Source organism: Benincasa hispida, chromosome 5 (assembly GCF_027475165.1).
Source record: "Benincasa hispida cultivar pf3 chromosome 5, pf3_genome.v1.1, whole genome shotgun sequence".
NCBI classification, from domain to species: Eukaryota; Viridiplantae; Streptophyta; class Magnoliopsida; order Cucurbitales; family Cucurbitaceae; genus Benincasa; species Benincasa hispida.
Genome location: NC_143482.1, coordinates 65,473,555 through 65,488,042, shown reverse-complemented (window position 1 = coordinate 65,488,042; position 14,488 = coordinate 65,473,555). Strand labels below are relative to the sequence as shown.

The window sequence follows — 14,488 nt, the reverse complement described above, 5'->3', positions numbered from 1 at the left end:
CATTCGGCCTACTACAGGCCAAGCAGCTAAGAAGAAATGTAGAGAACGAGAGTTGTTGAAACTAGCATATTGGAAGATCAATCGATCAAAATAAGCAGCTACAAACTGGGCGTTTGCTAGAATATAGAATAAGGATATAGAAACAAGAACCAGTCCCAACGAAAAAGCAGAATAAATAGAGTTGTTAAATAATAGTACTCTCATACTTCCTAATATAAGATCTGGGAGGTAGAACCAATAAACATTTCTTTTTCAATTCATCCCTGGAGTTGAATACCTCATTCAAGAATTGTTTTTGATCCAATCCATAAGAATCAATAGAAAAGGCAAATCCCTTATGATACACCAGATCTGACTCGGTTATTGATAGAGTGAATAGATCTGCCATTTCTTGAAATCTCTCTTCTAATTCAAAACCGTGGTGTAAGGCGTGCGCTTGGCATAAGGCATCGACAAAAAGCTGCTCGGTAGACTCGACAGTGCTCGACGCATAGGATGGGCATCCGACTTGCCCGCTCGACGCATAGACAGGGCGCTCGGCATACTGCTTGATGCAGGGCTGCGTGCTTGGCCTTGGCGCATGGCCTGTGCGCTTAGCCTTGACGCATGACCTGTGCGCTTGGCCTCGATGCATGGCCTACGTGCCTAGCTCACTCGACGCATGCCCTGTTTGTGTCCACATGCCTTTGCATTTTTTGTATGCAATCTCTTGGCCATTTTTCAAGTCTTCTTGCTTCCATCCTCCATGCACTCTTGTGTTCAACATATTTAAGCCTTCCATATGCATTTGGTCTTTTGGTCACCTTTTTGGATAATTTAGTATTAATGTTTTCCACTCTTTGCTCCAATATCCTTACTTAGGATTTTTCTTCTCTATTTAACCTCCCACTTTAGATTTAGTGTTAGGGTCTTACAAGTTGAACTTTATATTTTTGTGCAGAATAATGCGTTAACGCAATGCAAAGAATGCGATCATAGGAATACATTGGTTGAGCGCAACTTCACTGCAAGACTTTGTGTTGATCGTGCTTTTAAACATTCCCCAAGAAGAATCACCGCAACATGGTGGACGCATTCGGACGAAAGGACAATTAAGATTAATAGGACAGAAAGCTGATGGCAGTCGAATCCAAATTAAGTTGACTGTCGATAACGGTCACAAAGTACATCCAGCTTTATCGGTGATAATTATTTGGCGCATCAGTTAGGAATTAAAGTTGTCCCATCTGTACAACCAGGAGAGAAAAGCCACCTTTCACCTTTGATGCCCTATAAATACCAAGTGCATTCTTAAGAGAAGGGGTTAAGCAGTCGATTATTTCATCATTTTACAAGTTCGCGTCTTTACCCATAGTCTTCTTTTATTTTAAGGCGGACGCGAGGAAGAAGGTGTGCCGATAGATCGTTCCGACAAGTTGGAGAAAGCACCGGAAGCTCCAAGATAGAGAAAGGGTCGACGCCCGAGGAAGCGAGAATATTTGTAGATTAGAATAGAGATTCAGTGTAAAAAGCCTCGGTCAGCAAGAAATTGCTACCAGGCTCTCTACCTTTAATTTTCATTATCATTTTGTACTCAATTCAGTTCTAGAATGGAACGTGTTCCTCTATATCTGTTCACTCTCTGTAATTCTCGCATAAGTAGCTAAAACAGTCGAATGGGTTGAGAAGCATTTAGCTGGCGCAACTAGGGAATCTTCATTCTTTGTGATTATCTTGTTTATGTATGCTTCATTCGTCTATTAGAGATACACGGAAGGGTAGTCTAAGGATAAGATCTAGACTTGAGAAGGTTAGGTCAGAATCTAGGTTTGGAAGAACCAGATTAGAGCATATAAACGAGAGATAGACACTTAGGAATGAGCACTATATGTTATTAATGCATCGCATGCATCTTAGCAATAAGATATGTTTGTATGCGGTCACCTTGCTTTCATGCATTTTGCGTCAACGCATAGGATAAGAGTAGAGACTTAGGGATAAGCTCTATGGACATTTTGTATTCAACACATGCGTCTTAGACTTAGGAGCATCGCATTTATATTAGGAAATGACTTGCTGTGCATGGTTGTAACATGATTGCAAAGTTTGACGCATTCCCGAGTAACGCTAGCTAAAGATCTTCTCAACCCGTTCATTGTATACTCATTGCATCTATCAATGCAACCCTCTTTCTCAAATTTGCCGCCTTTATTTACTCTTTTTTATCAACGCAACAACACACCCATACTTTAATTATTTACTTGGTTATCACAAAGTTTTCATAAACATTATCAACGCAACTATTTTCACAAGTCCCTGTGTTCGACCCTGGACTTACTAGGAAACTCAGAGGAATTTATACTTGAATTCCACTGGGGAAACTTGAGTGCACAACGCAATCTGTCTACGCATATCATCTATATTTCTACTTCATAAAATTTAAGCATCAAGTTTTTTGGCACCGTTGCTGAGGACTTCGGCAAAATAGTTGTTAACGGTAATTTTTGTGATTTCTTTGCAGAACTCTCAATCTCTGGCGAACTACGACTCAGAGATTGAGAGAACATTTTGAAGGAAACTGAGAGACCACCAACAGCAACCACAATCCAATAAAGAAGAGATGGCGGAGTAGCCTAGGAATGAAGCACCAAACAACAATGTCATGGCAAATCTGATTCTGTTGACAAACGATCACAATAGGCCCATTAGGGACTATGCATTGCCAAACCTCTATGATTTCTCTCCGGTAATCATGAGTCCTGCCTTAGACGGAAGTAGATTTGAAATCAAACCGGTGATGCTGCAAATGATCTAGGCTGTAGGATAATTCGGAGGAAGGCGTCGCGAGGATTCGCACGCCCATCTCCGAAGTTTTATTGAAATCTACAATACTTTTATGTTCCGAAACATCTCTGCTGAAGAAGTTTGACTAACGTTGTTCCCATTTTCTCTCTGTGATCAGACTAGGAAATGGGCTTATTCGCTCGAACCAGGAGAGATCACTTTTTGGGAGCAGATGGTAGAGAAGTTTATGAAGAAGTATTTTCCACCTACCGAAAATGCAAGACGAAGAAAGCTTATTACTAATTTTGAATAAGACATGGACGAATCGTTCAGTGATGCTTGGGTGGGGTTTAAAAGGTTAGTCCGAGATTGTCCGCATAATGGACTACCAGATTTCCTACAAATGGAAATTTTCTACCATGGTTTGAATTCTGTTTCGCAGATCGCTGCCAATACGGCAGTAGCTGGTGGTCTGCTTAACAAGACTTATGATGAGGTGAAGAATATCCTGGATCGCATCTCCAAGAATTATGAAGACTGGAGGGAGAGTGACCAGAGATTAAGACTCAAGGATTCTGACACAAATAACGGTGCTATTGTCTCATTGCAATACCAAATGACCGCAATGATGAATTTGATTCAAGGAATGACGATAAGCAGCCCAACATCGCAAGGTAGGTAGATTAACGCTATAAGTCAAAACACCGTAAGGTGTGTGACTTGCGGTGATGGGCATGCAATGGAAGATTGCCCGTAAAATCCACACTCTGTATATTTTGTAAAGAACAACCCCTTTTCAAACACTTACAACCCCGAGTGGAAAAACCATCTCAATTTTGCTTGGAAGAATCAACAACACAATTTTCAATCTGTGGTGCAAAAAGAAGGGCCACCAGGGTTCTTTCAATGTAGTAATGATCAATAGAGCAACCAAGCAAGTAGCTCACAACAACCACCGCAATCTTCTTCTCTAGAAAGCCTATTAAAGCAATACATAGAGAAAAACGAGACAGTGCTTCAAAGTCAGGCAACGTCCATCCGCAACCTTGAATTGCAAATGGGCCAGATTGCGAATGAGCTTAAAAGTAGATTGCAAGGGGCTTTGCCAAGTTCAACTGAGCTTCCACGCAACCAGGGGGATCAAGTAAGAAGCAATGTCAGGTTGTGACATTGCGCAGTGGAAAGACCGTGGAGGGCGGAAGAAAGGACCAGAGTAGAACAACTTTCATCGCAACTGAGCCTTTAATCGTGACAACACAAGAAGAAGAAAAGGAAAATAAAGCAGTAGAACCTGAGGTTTCGTCAACCTCAAAGTCAAATGAAATGGGAACTGTGAAAATTCAGTTACTACCCTTCCCCTAGAGGCTAAGGAAGAGAAAAAACGAAGAGGTACAGTACCAACGCTTCTTGTCTATGCTAAAACAATTGCATATTAATATTCCTTTCAGTGAAGCGATTGAGGAAATGCCTGCCTATGCCGAGTTTCTGAAGGAGATGGTAACTAAGAAAAGAGGTGCTAGAAAATTTGCCACGGTGACATTAACGCAAAGTTCTAAATCTATTATCCCACTAAAGATGAGCGATCCTAGGAGCTTCATTATTCCTTGCTCCATAGGAGGACTCTATATTGAGCAAGCCCTGTGTGACTTGGGGGCCAACATAAATTTGATGTCGCTGTCAATCTTTCGACAATTAAATATGGGGAAACTTGTGCCCACCTTCGTAACTCTCCAATTGGCAGATAGATCTCTTGTTCATTTAGAAGGTAAGGTGAAGGATGTGCTAATCACGATTGATAAATTTATTTTGCTAGCTGACTTCATCATCCTAGACTATGAGGCCGGCAAAGATGTGCCCATCATTTTGGGGCGACCTTTCCTATCAACAGGTCGTGCTCAAATTGATGTGCACAAGGGAGAAATCACTTTGAGCATAAACGGACAGAAGATCAAGTTTAATATAATTCGTGCCATGAAATTTCCTGATAAGGAAGACCTGCAAGATTTTGATGATGACCTGAATTTGATTGAAGAAGAAAAGTCTGATGAAGAGTGTGAAGAAGAGGATGCCAATGCATCCGTAGCTGCCTGTAATGCGACCGTAGCAAAAACAAACAAAGAAGAAGGATCGATCGCAACGTATGAAGAAGAGCCAAAAGAAGAAAGAAAAATAACGCAACCTTCTCTCGTGGAACCACCAACCCTTGAACTAAAAACCCTACCAACACATTTGAAGTACGCATTTCTAGGGCAGGATGAAAAGTTGCCAGTGATTATTTCCTTTGCGCTCAACACAGATCAAGAGAATGCGTTGATGAGCATTCTCAAAAAGCATATACGAACAATCGGCTGGACGCTCGCTGATATCAGAGGAATTAGCCCCACGTACTGCATGCACCACATTCGTCTTGAGGACGACCATAAAGCAACCATTGAAAATCAACGCAGACTTAACTTGCGATGAAGGAGGTCGTCAAAAAGGAGATTACCAAGTGGTTGGATGCAGGCATTATCTATCCCATTGCAAATAGCATGTAGGTCAGCCCCGTGCAATGTGCATCGAAGAAGGGAGGAATGCCGGTAGTCCCAAATGAGAACAATGAATTAATACCGCAAAGGACCATCACTGGGTGGCGCATCTGCATGGAATACTGCAAATTGAATGCGGCCACAAAGAAAGATCACTTCCCTTTGCCATTCATCGATCAAATGCTGGACAGATTAGCAGGGAACGATTTTTTATTGCTTCTTGAAAGGATATGTCGGGTACAATCAAATCATGATAGCTCTTGAATACCAAGAAAAGACCACATTCACATGCCTATATGGGACATTCGCTTTACGCCGCATGCCGTTTGGCCTCTGCAATGCGCCAAGCACGTTCCAAAGGTGCATGATGGTGATCTTTTCAGATTATTTTGAGGATTCAGTAGAAATGTTTATGGATGGCTTCTCCGTTTATGGGAACACTTATGAAGTCAACCTGGCCTATTTGGAGAAAATTCTGAAAAGATGTAAAGAAACGAACTTGGTGCTTAATTGGGAAAAATGTCACTTCATGGTGAAGGAGGGAATAGTGTTGTGACACAAAGTCTCCCGAGATGGGTTGGAGGTGGACAAAGCAAAGATTGACGAAATTGAAAAGCTTCCACCTCCAACCAACGTGAAGGTTGTGCGAAGCTTCTTGGGGCATGCCTGATTCTATAGACGATTCGTCAAGGACTTTTCTAAAATAGAAAGACCACTGAGTGCATTGTTAGAGGTAGACAGGAAGTTTGAATTTGATAGCAATTGCCTCAACGCATTCAAAATTTTAAAAGATGCACTGATTACCGCACCCATCTTGATTGCACCGGATTGGACACTCCCATTCGAACTCATGTGCGATGCAAGTGGGTATGCGATGGGAGCTGCATTAGCATAAAAGAAGAAAACGATTTTGCATCTCATCACATATGCGAGTAAAACTCTGAACCCTGCTCAACTTAATTATACCACCACTGAAAAAGAGTTCCTGACTGTGATTTTTGCATTGGAAAAATTTTGGGCATATCTATTGGGAACCAAGGTACTCATTCACACTGATTACTCGACAATCATATATTTGATGACAAAGAAGGACGCAAAGCCGAGGTTGATCAGATGGGTTCTCCTCCTTCAAGAATTTGATATCGAGATAATTGATCGGAAGGGGATAGAGAATCAAGTTGCGGATCACTTGTCCAGATTAGAAAATCCTGAGGTTGATCGCAATGAATCTGAAGTGAGTGCCGTGTTCCCGGACGAGCATTTGTTTTGCATAGAAGAACTGCCCTGGTATGCAGACATCATTAATTATTTGGTTTATGAGAAATTTCCTGAAAATTACACCTACCATCAACAGAAGAAGCTCAAGAATGAATGCAGACACTATTATTGGGATGAGTCGAATCTGTATAAAAGAGGTGCAAACCAAATCATTCGATTATGTGTCCCAGATGCTGCTCAACAATGCATATTATCGCAGTGCCACGATTCGCCATATGGAGGGCACTTTGGAGGACAACGTACTGCAGCCAAAGTTTTACAAAGTGGATTCTTCTGGCCTTCATTATTTAAGGATGCTGCTGACTACACAATGAAATATGATCAGTGTCAACGCACCGGCAACATTTCATGGAAGAACGCAATGTGAATGAATACTATCTGGCAAATACAATATCCTCCACAAGGTGGCCACCACATACCACCACAAACAAATGGCCAGGCTGAAGTGTCCAATCGTGAAATTAAGGTAGTAAAACCTTTGCGGAAGGATTGGGCAATGAAGCTTGATGATGCGTTGTGGGCATACCGGACCGCATTTAAAACACCAATAGGTATGTCTCCCTATGCGTTGGTATTTGGCAAGGCGTGTCATCTGCCTTTGGAGTTGGAGTATAAAGCATTATGGGCAGTCAAGAAACTGAATTTCGATTTAAAAGAAGTAGGAGAAGCGCGAAAACTGTATCTGGTCGAGCTAGAAGAATGGAGGATCAACGTATATGAGAATGCGAAGATTTATAAAGAGCGCACCAAACGTTGGCATGATAAATGCATATGCGCTAGAAACCTTCAAATCAGGCAGAAGGTCTTACTCTTCAATTCAAGATTGAGCCTCTTCCCAGGAAAATTAAAATCACGCTGATCCGGTCCCTTCATCATCAAAGAAGTATTTCCACATGGTGCAGTAGAACTAATCACCGAGGATGGCAGTCGAACATTTAAAGTTAATGGACAACAGATCAAAGCATATTGCAGAGGAGATTTTCAACCAGAAACAGCCTCCGCAAAGTTGAAAAACCCAGACTATCCCTTACTCAACTCTTGAACATTTAACTCTTCGTCACGCTACTACTAACTGTATTTTACTTATTTTTCTCTTAAAAAAAATGAAAAAAACTTGTTGTTTTGTTTTGAAATCATTTGACCCTCTCTTTGTCTATTTACAAGGATTAAGGCAAAGGATTGCAGAGATACTGCAAGACGAAGCAAATATTCTGATTCCATCACTGCAATCTACAGAAGCAAAGATCGCCGCAAGGATGGATGCATCAATACTCAATGCGGGCGACAATGCAAAATTTGGGGGTGTACTCTTCCTTATCTTTATTTCAAATTTTGCGCTATCACATTGCACGTTATTTTTCAAAGTTTTATCACTGCATCCTCCCTGATTACTGCAATCATTTGCCGAATAGATAAATTTAGTAGTTTACCGCATGTTGTTTCTTCACCAAGTATGATTTCAATGATGAAAAATATGCTTCTATCTCTTTCATCTATACTAGAGTCAACTTAAATCTTACGATAGTCACCTCATGAAATATTTCTAGAAGTTAGGGGTTTGCTAGCTTTCTTTCAAACTCTCTTTACAATGCATTCTATGACCATCACATGACTTATTTTAATTTCTTTTGACAATGAGGACATTGCCGTATTTTAAATTTGGGGGTGAGGTATTTATGGTATTTATTTTCGACCTTGCTATAAATTTTTTTTTTTAATAACAACTCCACTGTCAACGCAATGAGAAATCCATGTTGATAAGAGTTAAGTTGTGAAAGGCACTTACCCGTAGTTGGATATCCGTATGACACATGTGGGGGAAAGCCAAAATGAAAGTAAGTCACCGGGATCAACGCATAAATAAATGACCGCAACTCCACTGCGAAGTTGGTATGAGTTTAGTCTGAGAAAGAGTGCATTGCTCGTAGTTGGATGTCCGCATGACACCCGTGGGAGGAAGAAAAAACAAAGGCAAGGCACTTGGATCGGCGCAAGGTCAGAAAAAATAGCAATGAAGAAAATTTTTGTGCAAGGATAAATCATTTGACACCTCGGTGGAAAATTTTCTTTTTAAAATAAATCATGCGATGTTCCAAAATTCAGTAAAGTCCTTTTGAAAGTTAAGCTTGCAATCCCTAAGTCTTAGAAGTATTTTTGGAAGAGATTTGAATAAGACTTAAGGAAATTCTGGCATATAGGATTTGAACGAAGTATCCTTGAGAAATCTAGGGAAAGAAATTTGCGGCTAACTTGATAAAGGAATCTTTAGCTTATGCTTGAGGACAAGCATTGTTTAAATTTGGGGGTGTGATAACGGGCAGAAATGCACATTATCATAGTGTTGAATCCTTAAACAATGTCGGATTGTGTTGATGAAATATGTTAAATTGCGTCCATTAAGCATAAATTCTATAATATTGCGGTCGCATGCGTCCAATGCATTAGAGGAGTTTATCTTTATATTTTTGTGTAGAATAATATGTTAACGCAATGCAAAGAATGCGATCATAGGAATACATTAGTTGAGCACAACTTCATCGCAAGACTTTGTGTTGATCGTGCTCGCAAACATTCACCCAAGAAGAATCACCGCAACATAGTGGACGCATCCGGACAAAAGGACAATTAAGATCGATGGGACAGAAAGCTGACGACAGTCGGATCCAAATTAAGTTGACAGCCGATAACGGTCACAAAGTACATCCAGCTTTATCGTTGACAATTATCGGCGCATCAGTCAGGAATTAAAGCTATCCCATCTGTACAACCAGGAGAGAGAAGCCGCCTTTCACCTTTGATGCCCTATAAATACCAAGTGCATTCTTCAGAGAAGGGGTTAAGCAGTCGATTATTTCATCATTTTACAAGTTCACGTCTTCGTCCATAGTGTTCTTTTATTTTAAGGCGAACGCGAGGAAGAAGGTGTGCCGATAGATCGTTCCGGTAAGCTGGAAAAAGCATCGGAAGCTCCAAGATAGAGAGAGGGCCGACGCCCGCGGAAGTAGAGAATATTTGTAGATCAGAATAGAGATTCAGTGTAAAAAGCCTCAGTTAGCAATGAATTACTACTAGGCTCTCTACCTTTAATTTCCATTATCATTTTGCACTCATTCAGTTATAAGAATGGAACATCTTCCTCTATATCTGTTCACTCTCTGTAATTCTTGCATAGGTAGCTAAAATAGTCGAATGGGTTGAAAAGCATTTAGCTGGCGCAACTAGGGAATCTTCATTCTTTGTGATTATCTTGTTTATGTATGCTTCATTCGTCTATTAGAGATACTCGGGAGGGTAGTCTAAGGACAAGATCTAGACTTGGGAAGGTCAGGTCAGAATCTAGGTTTGGAAGAACTAGATTAGAACACATAAATGAGAGATAGGCGCTTAGGAATGAGCACTATATGTTATTAATGCATCGCATGCATCTTAGCAATAAGATATGATTATATGCGGTCACCTTGCTTTCATGCATTTTGCGTCAACGTATAGGATAAGAGTAGAGACTTAGGATAAGCTCTATGAACATTTTGCATTCAACATATGCGTCTTAAACTTAGGAGCATCACATTTATATTAGGAAATGACTTGTTGTGCATGGTTGTAACATGATTGCAAAGTTTGACGCATTCCCGAGTAACGCTAGCTAAAGATCTTCTCAACCCGTTCATTGCATCTATCAATGCAACCTTCTTTCTCAAATTTTCCGCCTTTATTTACTCTTTTTTATCAATGCAACAACACACCCACACTTTAATTATTTACTTGGTTATCACAAAGTTTTTATAAACATTATCAACGCAACTATTTTCACAAGTCCTTGTGTTCAACCTTGAACTTACCACGAAACTCAGAGGAATTTATACTTGAATTTCGCTGGGAAAACTTGAGTGCACAACGCAATCTGTCAACGCATATCATCCATATTTCCACTTTATAAAATTTAAGCATCATCCATCACATGTACTGCTACAGAACCTAAAGAAACTAGAACGCCATTCAAAAGTATGCCTATTTGTAGGATACCCCAAATAGACAAAAAGTGGTCTATTTTATGATCCTCATGAGGATAATTGCAACATTCTTAGAGAGGACAACATCAGAAATCATCAACCTTATAGTAAGTTATTATTGAGTGAAATGACCAAAGAAACTACAGATAGATCAACAAAGGTTGTTGAACAAACTAGTCATTCAACAAGAGTTGTTGATGAAACTGATCCATCATATCCTTCTCAAAAGTTGAGAGTGCCTTGACGTAGTTGGAAGGTTGTTCAATAGCCTAACCGTTATATGAGTTTGACAGAATCTCAGGACATCATATCTGATGATGCCTTAGAGGATCCATTAACCTTTAAACAGGCAATGGAAGATGTGGATTGAGACTAGTGGATAAAAGCTATGGACCTCAAAATGGAGTATATGTACCTCAATTTAGTCTGGGAACTTGTAGATCAACTACATGAGGTAAAACCTATTGGTTGCAAATGGATATACAAGAGAAAACGAGACCAAGCTGGTAAGGTACAGACATATAAAGCTAAACTTGTCGCAAAAGGATTTACCTAAAGAGAGGGGGATGGACTATGAAGAAACCTTCTCTCTAGTTGCCATGATTAAGTATATTAGAATACTCTTATCCATTGCTACCTTTTATGATTATGAGATATGGCAAATGGATGTCAAGACAACCTTTCTGAATGGCTATCTTAAAGAAAGTATCTATATGTCTCAACTGGAGGGATCTATTGAATAGGGTCAAGAGCAAAAGATTTACAAGCTTAAAAGATCCATTTATGGGTTGAAATAAGCATCTCAGTCCTGAAATATAAGATTTGCTACTGCGATCAAATCTTATGACTTATCTATACAAGAAAATTGTCAACAATGTTGGGGTTGATGCCCTAAAGTCTCGTATCCTGTAGTTTGTAAACAATTTGTACGGATGCTTGTGTTGTATAATATATGATATTTTACTTCACATCTTGTTTTTTGCTCAGTTGTATGTTTTATTTGCTTTACCACAAACCAATAAACATAAAATCGCTGGTTATCGATATGTAACTTAAGCATGTATGTGGTGAAATACAAGTGGATCATGTCTTAAGTGATAACCAAAATGGTCTGTAGTATATGGATATAGAAGGGAAACCTTATCCTAGTAACGCTACGGATGCGGCCCACTTTGTGGAACGATCATAAGTGTTGTAACTTGTCACAGATGGTATAATCCTGATCATTCATATAGGGGACATGCGGGGGGGAGGGGGGTTATCCTGTACAAAGAGTTTGTATAAGACTTGACCACGAAGTGTTAACGTCTTGTTGTATAACATTGTTCATGACAGAGACTTCACTTCACTAAGATGACCATAGGTAACATGACCTCAATCTTGAGTGAGTTGGGAACTTCTGCCATTGAGGGTGATCCTTTGATTTGTATGGGTGTGAACGGCCAGGTCACAGATTCAAACCTACCATTTTGGGGATTCGTCTGATTTGGGATCTGAGAACTCAGCTACACAAGATGGAATTCATTCCTTCCCCGAAGCAAGGGCAAATAGATAGATAGCTCCCTTAAAGGTTAATGTCAGGGCTTGAACGATGTGGTGCCACATACGTTCTCTTGGCCCGAGAGGTGTTCATACATAGTTGGACTATGTTGTATTGTTCATTAGAGAAATCAGTGGTACTTAAGAAGTGAGATGTAACTACAGGGGCAAAACGATAAATTAGCCCAACTGTACTTACGAGTATTTGTGAAGGGTCATCGTACTCATGATTGGTTATATCCGATGGACACAGAAATATATCTGTGGCAAGAAGAGTTCAACTATTGGTCTTTATTGGAATGCCTGATAGTTAACGGATGGTGAATCTTGTGGCTAAAGAGTTTAGTCAGCTATTCACGTATCGTTGGAACTTCGAGCCACAGGTTCATAAGGTCCCCTAGGTAGCTTGGATAAAGTCGAGAATCAGTTTTTGGGTCAGCTTGAAATGTTCAAATTGACAAGAGGGAGTTCGAGTATATATGATATAATTGAACTGGTTAATTATATATGATATAATTGACTAAATATATGAGATACATTATTTTGGAGGAAATTAGACATAAATATGATTTATATCAAGTGGAGGAGAAATTACTATAGTAGATATGTGATATCAAACTATAGGATAAGAATATAATATGATTATATTCATTTATTAATTAAATTGGTTAATTATATGATAATTGGCCGAAAACCTCTCCTCGGTCGTGCGTTAGTGGGAGAATTCGTAGTCGGTTATTGTAACTGAAGAATAAAATAAAAATTTGTTTCATTTTGAAAAATGTTCAAAAACATTACAATTGGTGTGAAAATGTATCGGTCGCCTAGCTGATAGCTTATACGATCAAGTCTCATCGTCTAAACAATCGCACACCTTACGTCTAAACGATGCATGTCTTTCTTTAAACAATCGCTTAGCTTTCCTAAATGATCGCCTATTGTGCCGCATTTTCTAAACGATCGTTTACCTATTACTAGACGATCGCTTAGTAAAACCTACATAATTGTGTAGTTTTGTGTAAACGATAAACACTCCGCTATACGATAGCTTTCTCTCCCACTTGCTTATTGTCTACGATTAGCCTTTCCTCCGACCTCTACCAAAATCACCAAATACCACCCTTTGGATTCTACACTCCGAGAATACCAAGGGCTCCAAGTGGTGGTGTCGTCCCCGCTTCTGCTTGCTCGTGCTTGTTTGTGTTGTTGTCGTTCGTGCTGCCGTAGCGACTAGAGTTCGTAGAGGTTCTTCCGCTGTATTGAGTTCGAGATTGAAGAGAGTCTTCAACTGGTATGTGAACTCAATTCCTTGTAGTTTATTTATCAAAGCATGCTGGTAATTAGTGTTTAATTGCATAACTATTTGTTAGAATATGTATATTGTATTTCGGCCACAATGAAATCGGAAAGATCCTAACGCGTTCATAGATGCTCTTCGTTAAGAATTCCTTCAAACAAGACTGTAGCTTTTCTGGTATTATATGTTGATGATATCTTATTCATTGGGAATGAGGTAGGATTTTTTGCTGACATCAAGGGATGACTAGCATCACAATTTCAAATGAAAGATTTGGGAGATGCACAATATGTTCTTGGAATCTAAATAGTTTGGAATCACAATAACAAACCGCTAGCATTATCTCAAGCATCTTATATTGACAAGATGTTGTCTAGATATAAAATACAAAATTCTAAGAGAGGCCTATTACCATTCAGACATGGAATTCACATGTTTAAGGAATAGTGTCCTAAGACACCTTAAGATGTTGAGGCTATGAAACAAATTCTTTCTGCGTCGGCAATAGGGAGTTTGATATATGCCATGTTATGTACAAGCTCAGATATATGCTATGCAGTTGGAATAGTCACCAAATTCCAGTCCAATCCTGGATATGATTATTGGACAGCAATTAAAAACATCCTCTGTGTATGGTGCTAAGGAACTGATCCTTACAACATAAACTGATTATGATTTTTAAATCGACGTGGATTCTAGGAAATCGACTTCGGGATCAGTTTTCACTTTAAATAAAGGAGCTATAGTATGGAGGAGTATAAAACAAAGTAGTATTACTAACTCCACCATGGAAGCAGAGTATGTAATTGTATGTAAAGCAACGAAAGAAGTAGTATGGCTAAGGAAGTTTTTGACCAATTTAGAAGTAGTTCCAAATATGCATCGGCCGATCACTCCCTATTGTGATAATAGTGAGCAATTGAAAATTCCAAAGAACCGAGGAGCCATAAGCACGGGAAGCACATCGAGCGCAAGTACCATCTCATCAGGGAGATAGTACACCGAGGAGATGTGATTGTCACACAGATAGTCTCAGAAGAAAATTTAGCTAATCCATTTACAAAAGCTCTCAC

General features: G+C 39.6%; 1 non-coding gene across 1 annotated transcript; it reads right to left on the bottom strand.

The window, feature by feature from the left end:
- Positions 1-3,043: 3,043 nt before the first annotated feature.
- Positions 3,044-3,150, bottom strand: LOC120078821 (small nucleolar RNA R71). The gene has a single exon (XR_005482103.1). It is a non-coding gene; the product is annotated as a small nucleolar RNA R71 (small nucleolar RNA).
- Positions 3,151-14,488: the final 11,338 nt, after the last annotated feature.